The sequence below is a fragment of the Felis catus genome, chromosome B4 (genome assembly GCF_018350175.1).
Source record: "Felis catus isolate Fca126 chromosome B4, F.catus_Fca126_mat1.0, whole genome shotgun sequence".
In the NCBI taxonomy this organism is placed as follows: domain Eukaryota; kingdom Metazoa; phylum Chordata; class Mammalia; order Carnivora; family Felidae; genus Felis; species Felis catus.
The window spans coordinates 96724150-96738261 of NC_058374.1; the positions used below are offsets into that span (position 1 = coordinate 96724150).

General features: G+C 37.7%; 1 protein-coding gene across 1 annotated transcript in view; it reads left to right on the top strand.

Annotated features, from left to right (window-relative positions):
* TRHDE (thyrotropin releasing hormone degrading enzyme) overlaps positions 1-14112 on the top strand; it is a 387195-nt gene that overhangs the window by 59779 nt on the left and 313304 nt on the right. The window lies entirely within an intron of this gene.

The following is a 14112-nucleotide window of genomic DNA, read 5'->3' on the forward strand; positions in this document are numbered from 1 at the left end:
TACGTGTTGTGCAGTTTACTTTATTTCTACACAAAATTTGATTCTTGGTTTATGAGACTACAAACCAAGCACTTGATGTAGTGTATTCAATCAAGGAAGTTGTCAGGTAGTTGGGGTGTGGGAAAGTCTTATTCTTGTAGACCACTCAAAACAATCATCAATCTAGTCCTCCAAGTAGTTGGCATTCTTAACAATTAGAATATAGAGACAATCGAACAACAAGAACATTTGAAAGGGTCTCAGCTTTCTTTATAATCACCAACTATTTCATGTTCACAAGAAAAATAGTCTTTTTTATTGTTCTTATTTTTAAAGGACACCTATAAGGTCAAAAACAAAAGGTACTGATTTTTTTTGTCAAAAGAGACTAATTCTATGTCCCATCATGGTATTTACTAGGCCATGTGACTTTGTTCTAGTTTATCTTACTGTGCTTTCTCTATAAAATAATACTGTTTGGCTTAAATAAAATATAAGCTTAGGGAATTCACAGAACAGAAAAATTAAGGAACAAATATTATAGATCAACACTGGTTTGCCCACTTTTAGTCTGCCAGGTAAGCACAGGTAACTCTTCCCCCAGCACACCTCCATCATTCTTGCTATCATCCCATCAAAGAGAGTTTGTTTTGGCGTCCACACAAGTGGAACTACACTCTGAGAATAACAGATAATCCTTCATATTTGACAAGTTAAGCTTTGTGAAAACTTGTTGCATTACTCTACATTACATTACTCTTTCTCATTTTGACTTGGATGGTGAATATATTGGGAAGGAGTGGCAGCGACCTTGTGACCCCTATTTGGAAACTTCTGGGCTAGGTTATTCTCTCTTCTCTCTCTCTCACCATGTTTGCCTCTATCCCTATAACCTCTATAGTTGTTTGATTTTACGATTCTGTTTTGTTTAAGCATACATTTATAAGCTGGAGAAAAAGGTAGTCTATTACCAGATTTTGATTTTTTGGATATTCCTTTTAAGGACTTTTATCTTATTCATACCTTCTACCAACAGAAAATGGTTTGAGCTGATGTTTCCGGTGAGAAGGAGGGGTACAGAGGTTAAAGACACTGAGCAGGAGCTCTAATTAGTGAGAATGGAATCTGAGTGGGAGAGCCTTTTTTTTAATCCTTTAATTAATATTAGGGGATACAGAGAAAATGGGGCACAGTGGTGAGATTTATGGGTTGGGCAGTCGTAGAAGTCTGGTGGAGGTTTCCCAAGTTGATAAGTATTTGTTGGGAGAACAAATGAATGAATAAATGTTTTTTCTCACATCATTAAGTCCTCCTGATTAAAGTACTTAGGTTAGATTCATGATGTTCTAAAACTATTTTTATTTGGGAAATCATTACAACTTAATGGATTATCTAGTAGAACACATTGAATCACCAAACTGACCATAGAGATTTCTTTTCAGATTTCCACAAAATATTCATAGTGACATTGCCAATAGAGAAAACTACTCTGATTCCAGAATTAAGAGATGATGTATATCATTTTAGGGATGATTTTTTCTGCTTGCAGACTTAAACACTTTTTTTTCTTTTGAAGCTTCTTAAATCCCAGATGAAACTAGCTCTTAGCAGTTGTTCCCTTTTATAGGATTAGTTTTAAAAGAAAATAAAAAGATGTAACATAAAATTAACACCTAAGCTATTTGATTACATATCAGACCATAAATATAAAAGAACTAGCTCTGACTTTCAGAAGATTGTTTTGGGAGTTTTTTCTACTCAGGCTTCTTTTTGCCACTTGTCTCTCACTTACACATTTCCCCCTCAATTTTCTCACTGGGAGTGTGTACAGGGCAAGCAGCCCAGTTTCAGTAATTGTCCTTGCCTGGCTCTTGCCTAATCAACACCAGTCACTCTGGTTTTTGCATACTGACGTGCATTGTAAATGGCCCAGGAGTATCAGAGGGAAAAACCTGGCTTACCAGGTTTAAGCAATGTCAGGTTATAAATTACATCAACCAAAGCCAAAATATTGAAATCTGAGACTCCAAAACCCCATTTTGAGTTTAAAGCTAGTTAGTATGGGTGTATTTTCATTTTTCTGTGTACTGACACACACTAACATTACATTTCTACAAAGGCTGGCATTATAGGATGGATTAGGTGTTCAGGGATAGTAAAGGCAGAAGCTGGGTATTACCCACACATGATAAGTAATTGCCTAATTTGGAATTTCTTTTTTATGGTAGGTCACCTTCTACAATTTAATGGTTCAAATTTAAATTTGATGTATATTCTTTTCATAAATAGCACTCACATTTTCTATTGGTGTTCTTTTTAAATGCTTGCGCATATGTCTAAAGATAAAAGACATAATCTTACACTACCTCTGAATTATTGATGACTTAGTTCATCATGATCTTAGGAAGATAAAATAGGGAAGCAATTTGTGTTTTTATGATTCGGGGGCCTTGGGTGGGAGCATACAGATCATCTTTATTCTAGATATTTCTGAGGTTTTAGTACATTTCCACCATGTTATATTTTAGAGAGAAACTATGCTGCATATGCATCATAAGCGGACTGAGCCAGGAAGAAATTTGCTGAAATGGTTTAACATGACAAGATTTAACTTTACATGGAGTGAAGGAATTTTACAGTGAGGAAAAGTTTGTTTGCTGCTAGCTTTGTTTGCCTCATCATACTGTTAATTTCAAGGGATTCTCTTAATTGACATAATTCGATATGAGTAAATAGTTTATTATTTGTTTCAGCTAATACTGTAATATCTAGTTTATTTAACAGTTAAATCATATAAGCTTCTGAGTAATAACTTATCCTTCTGGCATCCCCATTTTAGTTGGTCCCATTTCTCTGATGTTATCAAAACTGTCTGTATTAAGATATGAAAAATAGTTTCTTGTAAATTTTGTAAAGTTCGTATTCATCTCATCTTGAACACATTTAGGGAGAGTTCACCATATTCTCGTCTTTTGCTAGACTTGGGTTATAGTACATGCTTCCCAGCCCACAGTCAACTGATTAGAAGAAGATGAGAAAATCAGTAATTATCGTACATTGTCTATTATGATAAACCAAGCAGAGGGCATTATGGGACTGCTCAAGGTATATACTTACTTTCTGATAATAAATAGAGCATAGTATTGGTAGAGTTTATCCACCTCAGATAAATAAGCCTTTAAATTTTATAGTTGACAGTAAACTCAGCAGTTTGAAAGCAAGATTTAGGCAGGGAAAATCCAATTTGATTTGGAAATGTGAATTGGACATATCTAGTGCAAATCAAAGAAATCAGAGAATTACTAAAAAAGATACTGAGATGCATTGAACCCATTTTTCTTCTCCATGTTGATAATGCAGACCTCTTTGAAGTGGGTGTCATGTAATGTTTTAAAAGGAAGAAAATGGAACTTATCAAAGAACATTGATTCCTTTGGTTTTTAAGGATATTTCTAGCTTGTTCCAATTTTGTTTTACTACTGTATTACAGGTTGCATTGGTAGATGGTAGAATCATGTATCTTCATTTTAAAGAAGAATAAGTGGTGAAAGTAGAACATTTTCTTTGATTATTGTTCATCCCATTTAGATGGAAAAAAAAGGTGGTTTTTTTTTTTTTTTCTGGTTTGCACTGTAAAATGACTTATTTTATCCTATGTCAGCTCCTTCAGAGAGGATAAGGATGTCTTGGGGATTGGTCCCCGAAGGACTCGCTTGTCCCGGATTCTGCCAGTTTGTTCTCATCAATATTCAAGAACACTGGTATGACAGGAGGGGGGCGGGGGCAGAACCATGGGAAACATAAGGGAAGCAGAGAGATGAAAGTAGGACTCCAGAAAAGATAAATGGTTTTGCTGTCAGTGCAGTGTAATGAAAACGAAATCAGTGTAGGCAGCGCCCATTTCCCACATCATGCCTAGCCCCAAACACTGCTTTAAATAAAACATATTTCTTTTATTTCCCATTTCTTGCTTGCTAACTTAAAGATAAATGACTTGCTTGCAAGTGCAGTGAAAAGGAAATAAAATCAGTAACAGGCAGTGCCCAAAATGCCCCAGCTGCTTAACGGTCTGGCCTTGAGCAATACACAGTTTTTATGGAAAAGTTTTACTGTTCGCTGTTAAGGAAACAAAAGCAACTCGCCCCAACCCCCGCCCCCAGCTCTAAAAATAAATAAATAAATAAATAAATGAAATAAAAGCAAAGAAAAATAGAACTCCAAAATCAACGCTCAAAAAAGCCAAAGCAACTGGGAGTCATGCACGTAGTTGGTTCCTGTGGCTACCGCGACAGGAACTGTGCAAGGCCGAACGTCCCCCACCGGAGCTTCGCGCAAAGTGCTTGGCCTCCATGGCTGCTCTCCTGCTTTCCTGCGATGGGAGAGCTCGCAGTCATGCCCCTGCAGCGGGGGGTCAGCGCTGGTAATTAGGACCAGGGGTGTTTCTGGGTAGGCAATTGGAAAAGCAATTAAATAGTTTGTGAGCAGCCGTTTGGGGCACTCTCAAAGGCTGGCAATTAGGCAGCTCCCTAACGGACGCAACTAGGCAGTGGGACACACGGGGCAGGACAGTTAGCGTTTGGAAGTAGAGTAAAGGCACTTTTGTAGCAAAAATAATAGGGGCCATCTAGTGAGAATCTCTTCCTGTCCCTGACACTAAGCTCAGGTCGTTTACATCTCCAGTTTTTTTAACCTTTAGAATAGCGCTTCTCAAACTTAGCATCTGATTCCCCAGGGCTTGTTAAAAACTGATTGCTGGGCCCCACTCCAGGAATTCAAATTCAGAAGTCTAGGGTGGGACCTGAATTTGTTTGCATTTGTAACAAGTTCCCAGGTGATATTGCTGCTGGTCCTGAGAACCACTGCCTATGTAAAACCCTCGGTGGTAATGGTCACAATGGCAAACTTTGAGCACCTACTATGTGCCAGGTGCTTTGCTCAGCAGTTTACATCTGTTATCTCATTTCACTTTTACAAAAAGTTTCTAGGATATCATTTATCCCCCCTTATATTTTATTTTTTTTAAAGTTTATTTACTTTTGATTGAGGACTTTTTAAAAAAAAATTTTAATCTTTATTTTTGAGAGAGACGCAGAGTGTGAGCAGGGGAGTAGCAGAGAGAGAGGGAGACACAGAATCTGAAGCAGGCTCCAGGCCCTGAGCTGTCAGCACTGAGCCCGGCGTGGGGCCCGAACCCACGAACCATGAGATCATGACCTGAGCTGAAGTCGGATGCTCTACCTACTGAGCCACCCAGGCGTCCCTAAAGTTTATTTATTTTACTTTATTTTATTTTATTTTATTTTATTTTATTTTATTTTATTTTATTTTATTTTATTATTTTATTTTATTTTATTTTATTTTATTTTATTTTATTTTATTTTATTTTATTTAGTGTTTATTTATTTTTGAGAGAAGACAGAGTGTGGGCGGGAGAGGAGCAGAGAGAGAGGGAGACACAGAATCCAAAGCAGGCTCCAGACTCCGAGCTGTCAGTACAGAGTCCGACGTGGGGCTGGAACTCATGAACCGTGAGACCATGACCTGAGCTGAAGTCGGATGCTTACCGACTGAGCCACCCAGGTGCCCCTAAAGTTTATTTATTTTAATAGAGAGAGAGAAAGAGAGAGAGCAAGAGAGCGAGCGAGCACGGGACAGCTGAGAGAGTTATGACATCACTAGTTATGTCTATGGCTTTGGCCAGTTGTCTGGCTTGTGGGAGCCCAATGCTGACCATTTACAGGGGGTTAGGGGGCACCTGGGTGGCTCAGTCAGTTAAACGTCCGACTCTTGATTTCGACTCAGGTCATGATTCCAGGGTTGTGGGTTCGAGCTCCACTTTAGGCTCCATGCTCAGCATGGAGCCTGCTTAAGGTTCTCTCCCTTTGCCCCTCTCCCTCAACTCATGCTCTCTCTCTCTCTCTCTTTCAAAAATAATAATAAAAAAACAACTTAAAAAATGATTTGACTATATGAGAGAAAAACTGAGTTGAGATGAATGCACTCCTCTGTATTCTTTTCTTCTTCTTTAATTATGCCTCTTCCATGGCTAATTATTCATTCCAAAGATTTTTTTTTGAGCATTTACTATGTGCTGGAGAGCAGGCCAACCACTGGGCCAGAGTGAGGCATAAAAGACTGACAGAGACACTGCACTGGGAGACCTTCTAGTATAGCCCCTTGCTACTCAATGCTCTGGCAGCATCAGCATTAGGCTTCATCTGGGAGCTTGTTAGAAATACAGGGACTCAGCCCCAGCCTGGATCTATTGAGTTAGAATCTGTATTTAAGAATCTGTATTGAGTCAGAATCTTTATAATTGCCCAGAAATTTATACATACATTAAGGTTTTAGAGGCACTGAACAACTCAGCTTTTCACACTTTCTTTTCTATTCTCATTCACTGAAATTATTGTCCATGAAAGACAGTCTGAACTAGGAGAAGATGAATACATTTCCTAGAATGAACAAAGTAAATAGGAACATATAAAAATATGAAGTCCCTGACTAGTGGTCATCAGGTGCTTGATTAAATGTCTCTGGTAATAGGGAGGATGTTCATTACCTTTTTATTGCTTCTTCAACTTCTGCCTCAGGGCCAAGCACTTTGGTGGTACCCAGTGAGGACTGATGGACTGTTCAAATGATGAGAAATGAATCAAAATTAAATAAGAAAATATAGGTTATTTCTGAGTATTTACCAATATGTATTAGTGTCTTAATACGAGATCTAAAGCTAGGATAAAAATTGTAAGGAAAGCTACTTTTAACAGTTTGAAAGTTGTCTGAATTGAGAAATGCTAAAAATTTGGCATTTGGAATAGAAGAGCGAGGTAATCCAGGTGAAAATAATTGAGGTCTAGTTTTAGAAAAGAAGGTGGTTTAGGGAGATATTGTGACGAATTTGTGACAGTAGTGGGATTAAAATAATAGTTCTGCACTACTGAAGATTTCTTGTTTCGTGCATTAAAAATGGATGGACATGGGCTGAAGGGACCCAGTAGGTGGAAATTCACAAACCTCAATGATTAGGTATATATTAGATCAGGAATGCATGACTCTGTCATTAGTAAATCTTATCTGATCCTCTTGGCTATGTAGCTTGGATCAACTTCTGAAGATAGACCTGGGGACAAAAATATCAACACCACCAGACTAGTCAGTGATTTGGATTTGAGGCTGAGGTGAAGTGTTACTTTGAACCTTGGTCATCGGTATATTTTTTTCCTGGGAGTGGATAGACTTTTTATTGGAAATCTTGTTCCTCAAGAAACATAGGTTATTTAAAAAAACATTATTACACTGGATAATTCAAATTTAAGTGACGGTGCATGGAGAGAAGTGATGTTTTATGATCCAGATATTTGGGGATTAAAGTCAACCTTTGATTTTCTATAGCTAGTGACATGGTATAATTTTAAGTTTATTGAGAGTCCTCTGAGTGACTTTTCTAATTACCCTCTCTTCTTTTAATTCTTTTAAAGTGGAAAGAGAAGAGCACCAGTGGCTTCTACTGTTAGAATTGTATTTCAAGGGGCACGGTGTAAAATAATAACATTATAGTGCTCACAGAGAGCAAAAATCTCTGTGTAATATATTGTTCAGCAAATCATTCATCATCATAATTGCCATACTCGACACTTTGCTCATTTGTAGATTTTTCCTTTCTCGCCAGAAATTTTCTTCAGTAAAAATGATTTAAAGAGTAGCTATAGGGTTCAATCCTATCTTTCATGATAGATCAGGGACAAGAACAGTGTATTTTCCAAATCTGCTTCCACTCGAATTCAGTTTATTATGATTGCACATTCCTCAGGAGCTTGCCAATCATAGAGCATTTTCTTTATATTCTCTTGGGGGCGAATTCCATGTTCTGTCAAGAGATTTAAGGAAGTAGACCCTGTTACTGCTGCTTGGCCCTTAAATGCCATTTTGTATCCATTTTAGGGAGACTCATTCTTTGAGCCATGGAAGTGAAGTTCAAATGAACCAGTGGGCACACATACGTAATCTTAGAAATTACTTTGGCACATAAGCATCTTTTATTTCAGTCTTTTCTTTGGTGGGCCAGAGAAATAAAGAAGACAGGAATTAAAACAAGTGACTTGGCACCAAAGACTAGACTACGCTGGGTGGGGTATGCTTCCCCTGTCTTCTGCCAACCACCTCCCTGTACACAGACCACACCTACTGGAGTATGAACAACCAGAAGGCAGGGACGGTGCCAGAATCATGTAGGCTTGTCCCATAGCGCTTCATGTATAGGAATTGTAAGATAAACATCTTTCAAATTGGGCTTATTGAATAAAAAATGTAGTAAAACATTTCCTGGAGACTGTGCCAGCAATTCAGAATATTCTGTTTTATATTTCCTGTGGTAATATTTTTAAGCCAAAAATTGGAGACAGTTCTTTGATGAGTGGGCAGAATATTTGAAATCAGATCTGCCTTGAAAAACCTAGGGTGTATGATTGCCATATCTGTATTTCTGTTAAAGAATAGGTTCATGAGCAATTATTTCAAAAATGCTTAGTGAGCAAGTGGGATAATACGTTTAAAATCTTAAAAAAATTAAAATGTGTAAATTCAATGTGATATTCCTTAGACATAAGCACATCTAGAGTAGTCAGGAATGGAGCATTTATGTGGGGTGGGAGGAAAAGCATTTATGGTGAAGCTGGAGGTGGAGTTTATTTTAGGTGCTAGTAACAGTGAAAAAGAATTCTGGCATTTATTAAGAATCTACATTTGTTATCTCTTCTAAAACCCTGTAGGCAGGTTTTTTTCCCCTGAACTTTATTTGGAAATTATCAACAAATATTAATGTGTATATTTAAAGTGTCTAATGCGATGATTTGATATACATATATATTGTGGAATGATTACCAAGGGTATTTGGGTTTTTTTTTTTTTTGGTATTTTCTAATTTTTACTATTATTATGTTTAATTGTGCTAAAACACACATAACATAAGCTTTATCATCTTAATCAGTTTTAAGTGTACAACTCAGTGGCATTAAGCACATTCACATTGTTTTCTAACCATTCCCACCATCTGTCTCCAGAACTTTTATCATCTTGCAAAACTGAACCTTTGTACCCATTAGACAGTAACTCCCATTTCTCCCTCCCCTCAGTCCCTGGCAACTACCATTATACATCTTTCTCTGAATTTGACGACTCTAAGTACCTCGTACAAGTGGAATCATGCTGTATTTGTTATTTTGTGACTGGATTATTTCACTTAACATAACGTTTCCATCCATAATGTAGCATGTGTGAGAATTTCCTAAGGCTAAAGAATATTCCATTGTGTAGATATGCCATACCTTATTTCTCCATTTCTCCATGAATGGACATTTGGATTGCCTTCCTCTTTTGGCTATTGAGCATAACGATGCTATGAAGATGGGTGTTCAAATACCTGTTCAAGTCCCTGCTTTCAGTTCTTTTGGGTATATACCCAGGGATGAATTGCTCGATCATATCGTAATTGTATTTTTAATTTCTTGAGGAACCTCCATACTGTTTCCCACAGTGGCTCCGTTTTACAGTCCCACCACCAGTGCACAAGGGTTCCAATTTTTCCACATCCTCGCTAATACTTTCTCCCCCCCCTGTTTTGTTGTTATTGCTGTTTTTAATAGCCATCCTGACAAGTGTGAGAAGGTATCTCATTGTGGCTTTGATTTGCATTTCCCTAAAGACCAGTGATCTTGAGTATCTTTTCAAGTTCTTATTGGCCATTGATGTATCTTCTTTGGAGAAATTCAAAAGACTATTTAAGTCCTTTGCCTATTTTTGAATAGGGCTGTGTGTTCTTTATTGTTGTATAGTTGTAGAAGCTCTTTATATATTCTGGATACTAATCTCTTATCAGATATATGATTTCCAAAGAGTGGGTTGTTTTTTCATTCTTTCATTCAAAGGACGTTTGATAGTATCCTTTGATGTACGGAAGGGTTTTTTGTTTGTTTCTGTTTTGGATATAGTCCCATTTATCTATTTTTTTATTTTATTGTCTTTTGGCACTCCTATTCAAGAAATCATTGCCAAATCCAACATCATGAAGCTTTGCCCCTATGTCTTCTTCGAAGAGGTTTATAGTTTAACTCTTAACATTCTGGTCTTTTATTTATGTGGAGTTAATTGTGGTCTATTGTCTTATTATGCTTGTTTTACTACTGGGAAACTGAAGCTCAGAAGAGGCTATTTGACCCCAAAGTCCGTGCTTTTCTACTCCACGCTCTCTTGTGTTGAAGCACTGTAAAATCTCATAGACCAACCCAAGAAAGTCAGCAGCTCATAGGATCTCTCTTAATCCTCAGAATATCCATATTAATTATCTATAAATGACTGTCATGGGAATTTCCTGGGTACTCTTTTCAGATGTTTAGTTGCACTAATGTCCTTTCAGACTCTGATCAAAGGATTGGCCTTTTTAGGAAGCTTGCCTGTGCTGGAACCCCCGGGCTAGGTTAGGTGCCTATGGCATGTTGCCATATTGTGTTTTAGTTATCTCTGTGTGTGTCTGCTACACCAAGAGTCTCTGAGCTCCTAGCCCCTTGCTACTCAGAATGTAGCCTGTAGACCAGCAGCACCAACACTGGCTGTAATCATGATAATAATGCAGACTCTCAGGCTCCACTCCAGACCTATTAAATCAGAAATCTGCTTTTAAGGAAACCCCCAAATGATTTGTTTGCCCTTGGATTGAGAAGCACTCTCCTAGAACATGGTGAGCATTCATTATTTGAGCAAATAGATGCAACAATAAGTGATGTTTAAAATGCATGTAGCTCAGTTCTGTGCTTGAGTTTTAAACGAGTGTGGATGCTCAGACTTACTGGAGTGTAGAAGTGTGTGCTGAGAGAGGTCCTATCCTTTTGCTGCTGCACCTGCTCTTTATTGGCAGGCTGCATGGCTGGAGGGAAAGAGAAAGAATCAGGCTCCTCATGCAGGATAGACTAGCTACAGGCACCTACCTGTCTAGATGCTCTGCCCAATATATCCCAGGCAAAAGCAAACGACTCTCAGTACCATGTTTTGATGCCAAAAGAAAGGAAGGGAAAAGTAAATCTAAAACTTCATTTTTAGACTTCCTTCAGAGACAACGCATAGTTCTCCTTAATTATTTATGGTGTTACCTTGGTGGTATTTATAGATTATGATCAGGTTCCCTCCTTGAAGCTCATTCTCTAGACTGTATAAATTTAGTCTCCCCGAGTGTGTCTCATATGTCTTTTCCTCTGAGCCAAGCCTGAAATGCATTCTATTCCCCTTTGCTTACTCTGTGATTTATCTGCATTATTCCTAAACTGCTGGAGTTAGAAGACTTCCTGCTTATGGTCTTTGGCTGGTTTAGATTCACCGCTGCCTCCCTGGTTTCACATGCTGTTCCTAATATGCATAGCTGAGAGTTGCACTGGGATTATTATTATTTTTTTTTATTGTCAGCCCGGTGCAAACATTTCAATGTAGTATAGTGGATAAATACTACTGCATGGACTTGGCTGTACTTAAGCATGGTGCTAACAGCTCTTTTAGGTAGGAACTTGAGATCTGTGAAAACATATCAACAATATCAAATAAATCCTCAAACAGATCCTGGAAAAAAAAACTTGTAGAAATTTCAGATTGGTAGGAATTTTCTGCTAATTGGAACTTGTAAATATGTTTCAGATGACTTTTTAAACAAATGTCACTGTGCTGCTTATGTTTTCACACAGAGTATTGGAAAGGAATGTGTTTTCTCTTTCTTGGCTAAACTTATTTATTAGATTGATGCCAAGCTTTTCCTCTGAAGCTTTTTATTGCCAGTTTGGGGCTTTATTCCACCCTCCCACCTCAGGCAAAAATCCTATTGTTTTTCTAACTAAGGATGGTGGTGATTGCTTTTCTGCGTGGGAGTTGTTACACCAAAGATCACAGTTTATTGTGTAGATAGAATGTGACTTCTCCAATTGGGTATTTCCTACTTGTAGTAACACTTACCTGGTAAATTTTGAATGATTCAAGGATGCTGAAGAAATAGATGCTTAACAGCTAAATTGGCCTTCTGAGTTTGGAACTATTGAAAGTAGCGGAAAGTATATTTGAGCATCAGTGTATGAAGGTAACAGAAGTACTGGGTCAGGAGTTAGGTATAGGTTCTAGCTTTGGATCTACCATGTGCTAGTCATAGGATCTTGCCCAAGTCACTTGTTTATACAGAGGGTAAAATTCTGCTTCATAATACTCTAAGGAGGATTGAGTGGTTGATGTATGTAAAGCCTTTGGCAAACGATGATGTGCCATAAACATATCAAGTAGCAGATGATGAAGATGCTGTTTTTGTTTACGGTAATGAAACTTATGTCCCATGAGGAAGACATATTCTAAATGAATTTGGTGAGCATACAACATATCTTGAGAAAGAGATACTAACAAAAGGAGACTATGAATATACGACTTTTTTCTCTCCAAGAATTACAGGATTTAATAATCAACATAATTTGAGTTCTTTAAAGAGGAAACAAAGTTTAAACATTTTTTTTCTTTTAAAATTGGCCTTACACTTATTCATAATATCTAAAACCTGAAATCAGTCAAGATGTCCTTCGGTAGATGAATAGATGACCTCCAGACAATGCAATATTATTTGGTGTTGAAAAGAAATGAGTTATCTAGCCATGAAAAGACATGGAGGAATTTTCAATGCATATTGCTAAGTGAAAGAAGCCAATCTGAAAAGACTGTAGACTGTATGATACCAATTATATGGCATTCTGGAAAAGAAAAACTATGGAGACAATAAAAAGATCAGTGGCTGCCAGGGATTAGGGGGTGGGGGTGGTAAAGAGAGCTAAATAGGCAAAGCAGAGAGGACTTTTAGGGCACTGGAAATAATCTATGCTATTAGAGTGATGCATGTATATCATTATACATTTGTCCAAATCCATAGAATGCACACCAGGAATGAACTCTAGGGTAAACTATGGCATTGGGTGAAAAAAATTTAGCTTTATATAGAGAGAAAGGATGATATTAAATTGAATGAATTCAGTCTATCTCTGTTTTCAGTAGAATATTTTGGAAAAGAAAATTCTACAAGTAACTTTTCTCTTTTGAGCATTGAGTATTGTGATCGGGTGTATGGCAAATACCTACCATCACACTTTAACTGAACTTCTGATGTGGTTGAACAATCTCCGGTCTAGATGTCCACCTTCTGCATATCTCCTCATTTCCTGAGACACTCCTGTAACGTTTTTAAAAACTTTCACCCTTCTGATGTTTGTACATACTTTTATTCAATTGTCACTAATTATTTTTACCTCCCATTTTGCTGAAATTATTGAAGCTTTTACCTTCAAATTACCTCCTCAGAGTGCCTCAGTATTTTTTTTCTTCTTCGAATCAATACTAGCTTCTTTTATTGTTATCATAACAAATGAAATATCATTCCTTATCTTTAAGACCATTTTGCTCTACATATGCTTTGTCACTCGTACTATGTAAGTTATCTCACACTAGGGGTGCTCCTTGGTGAGGTCATTTAACCTTTTTGGGATCTCATTTACCTCATATCTGAAGAATGTCAGCCTAGAGCTGATGTGTTATTCCAACTTTGTCTTCCTCTCTCTGGCAGGACTTTGCTTCCATAGTTACCATTTTCATGACACTCTTCTATTTCTCCTTTATTGATTTTATCCCCTCTGCCTGGAAACAGACGTCATTATTCATTGGTTTGGTTGTCCATCCATCCATCCATCCCTCCACCTATCCATCCAGCGCTTCAAAACTAATTTTTTTTTCAGTATTTTAAGCATTGAATACTTCCTAATGAACAAGACATTGTCTGTTACTATAATGGATACTGTGCTGCTTGCCCATCCCCTAGTTGCTGAGGATTCCAGCTGCTAAAGGATCATAGTTGACCCCCTCACTGGGAATTTCCCTTGGCCACAGGTATCTTTCTCACTCGAGGTTTATCTCCTTGGAAGTTGAAGACAGAATGGCAGTAGGAGAAGGGGAAAAATAAATAACTTGTTCATGTAAAGAAAGCAAGGTCTTTCTCCTTGCCTCAATTTGTGACAACTCTGAAGAGCCACCTCAGCTCCCTGAGAGCATCCTGCCTCTTTGGATGGATTGAAG